At 42.3% G+C, this 3,101-nt stretch overlaps 1 pseudogene; it reads right to left on the bottom strand.

Annotated features, from left to right (window-relative positions):
- On the bottom strand, positions 1-2,512 carry LOC137846621 (uncharacterized; annotated as a pseudogene).
- Positions 2,513-3,101: the final 589 nt, after the last annotated feature.

Below are 3,101 nucleotides of genomic sequence, written 5' to 3'. Positions count from 1 at the left end.
AACAGCAAGCAAAACAGCGCTGGGCGGCCGGGGAGTCTCGGCTCCGCCAACGGCGCACACCTCACCCCCGCCAGGGTCCCTTTTTCTGTCTTGGTAATTTCAGGATTACGCAGCACATCCTGGTATGTTCTGCGACTGCGCGCACTGTTGCTAGGGGGTCGTCTCTGTCCCTCTGGTGGTCGTGAAGATGAAGGCCGTAGTCTTCCTCGGCGTTGTGGTTCAACTTCTTTTTTGTTTTTTTTTTGGTCATGTTGGCCCAGGAAGGCAGGATGTTGATACGCTACTTTAGCAACTTATCAGGAGATGGTTACATGAGCTTTGCAGCAGTGTCTTTGAACAAAAGAGGCAACTGAGATGCTGAAGGAGAGAAGGGGAGGGGGTTCTCATTTTTTGTTCCATTAAGCAAAGGAATTTTCATAGTGTCTAGCCAAGTATTAGACAGCTCCTTACTTCAGCAGGAAGCTTTTGCAACTCCCGCTCCTCAAACAGAACTCCTTGTTTTTATGAAACAAAAGACAATGAACAAACATTTATTGTGTATTACAGGTGGGACCCCACAACACAGGGGACGAGAGTAACCGAGAATCATTAGGATCTGGAAAACTGTAATTTTGTTGGTCCAATTGGAGTGGTGGTCCATATCCTCGCCGGGGCCTTCTTCACCCTTGAATGGTGGATCCAAGCTGCTTGCTCCTTAATCTTAATGGCGGTGTGTGTTGTCAGCAATACCTGGTATGGTCCCGTCCACTTTCCTTCCATTTTTCCTCTAGGGGTTGTCCTGAAAAAGTCTTTATATATATATATAATCCCCGAACTTAAAAGGGTGGATTGGTTGATCCAACCCTCTAGCCCAGGTCCTGAGAACAAATTTATTTACTTTATATAATTGTTTCTGAAGTTCAGTTATATAAGCATATAAATATTCGGATCCCAACTGCGTTAAGTCCTCTCCACTAAATAGAAATTGATACGGCCTTCCATATAAGATTTCAAAGGGGCTCATATTCCCTTTTATTCTAGGTTTAACTCTGATTCTAAGTAATGCTAAAGGGAGGGATTGAGGTCATGAGAAATTAGCTTCTTGTCCAATTTTAGCTGTTTGTTGTTTAATTAAATGGTTCGTTTTTTCTACCTGTCCACTTGCCTGCGGTCTATAAGGAGTATGCAGTTGCCAATCTATCTTTAGAATCTTACTTATCTGTTGTACCACTTGCGCACAAAACTGTGAAACTATCAGAAGACATTGCTACTAGAATCCCAAAGCACGGCATTATTTCATTTAACAAGACTTTAACCACTTCTCTTGCTTTGTTTGTTCGACAGGGAAAGGCTTCGGGCCTTCCTGAAAATGTGTCAGTCAGAACCAGTAAATAACGATACCCCCCTTTTCTAGGGAGTTCTGAAAAATCAATTTGCCACTGTTGCCCCGGATAATTTCCTTTACCGATTATTCCAAATTTTATTCTCTTCTTGGTATTGGGGTTATTGTGTAAACAAATGTTACAGTGCTGAGTTACTTGTTTTATTGTTGTATATAAATTTCATCCCACTAATGTCTGACTCCGGCTCTTATGCAATGTGTCAGCTCCCCAATGTGTTTTATTGTGTTCTGTAAGAACTCTGGGCCATGTCAAATTAGAGGGTATTATTACGCGGTTATCTTTTACATATACCCATCCATCTGGTTTCATTTTACCTTTCAAATCTTCAATTAATTTTAAGTCTTCTTTGGTATAATTTGGATATAGTTTGGATTTTACCATCTGGTATCAAAGACAATGCCTTCACCTCCGTTATTTCAGCTGCCCGCTTAGCCTCCTGATCTGCCAATCCATTTCCAATTTCAAAATCGGCAATTTTGGTGTCCCCGACAATGCATGACAGCTACCTTTTCTGGTTGTTTTACTGCCTGTAACAATTTTAAAATTTCTTCAGCATGTTTTATCTGTTTTCCCTGAGCGGTCAGCAATCCACATTCTTTCCAAATCGCTCCATGGGCATGTACCACGCCGAATGCATATTTAGAATCTGTCCAACTATTGATTTTCCTTCCCGCTGCTAGTTCCAGTGCTCACGTGAGAGCAATTATCTGTGCTTTCTGGGTGGACGTCCCAGGGGGTAATGGTTTGGACTCGATTACCTGTTGAGTGGTTGTAACGGCGTACCCTGCCTTACGTTGTCCTTGTTTCGCAAAGCTGCTTCCTTCAGTATACCAAGATTCGTCAGCATCTTCTAAAGATTCTTCCTTAGGATCGGGTCGGTTAGAATACCCAGTCTCCATTGTTTCTCTGCAGTCGTGGGTGATGGGTTCATCCAGAGTTCCGCTAAGGAAAGAAGCTGGATTTACGATGGTAGTGAGCACAATTTCCACATCATCTTGTTCTACTAATACTGCTTGATATTTTAAAATCATCAATTCTTGTTTAAGTTGTTCAAAGAATTTTTGTGCTTCTCCAGTCCAGACTAACTTTGACTGGTTAATCTTTATCAAATCATATAGAGGCTTTACCATTAGTCCATAATTCTAAATCCAGAGGCGACACCAACCTGTCATTCCTAAAAAGGTTCATAGCTCCTTTACCGTTTGGGGTTCTGGAGTGCGGCAAGTGACTGTCTTACGTTCAGTTCAGTTCCTAGTTCTCGTCGTCCTCCCGAAATTTCAAATCCCAACTAGGTCACGCTTTATTGATCCAGCTGGACTTTCTGTCGAGAGACTCGATATCCATTTAAACCCAGAAAATTAAGAAGACTTAGAGTCCATTGAATACAACTCCCTTTAGTCTCGGTAGCTATGAAGAGATCATCTACCTATTGTAACAAAGCCCCTTCAGCGTCCGGAGGCATCCAAGTTTCGAGTTCCCTTGCTAATTGGTTTCCAAAAATAGTGGGGCTATTCTTGAATCCTTGAGGTAGCACTGTCCACGTAAGCTGCGTCTTTCTGCCTGAATCGGGGTTTTCCCATTCAAAGGCAAATAGGTTTTGTCTTTCTGTGGCTAAGGCTAGGCAGAAGAAGGCATCTTTTTAAAGCCAGTACGGCAAACCAGACTTGACTATGCTTTAATTTAGTCAGCAAAGTATAAGGGTTTGCCACTTCTGGATGT

Source organism: Anas acuta, chromosome 35 (genome assembly GCF_963932015.1).
Source record: "Anas acuta chromosome 35, bAnaAcu1.1, whole genome shotgun sequence".
NCBI lineage: Eukaryota > Metazoa > Chordata > Aves > Anseriformes > Anatidae > Anas > Anas acuta.
This window is presented reverse-complemented; position numbering and strand designations above follow the sequence as displayed.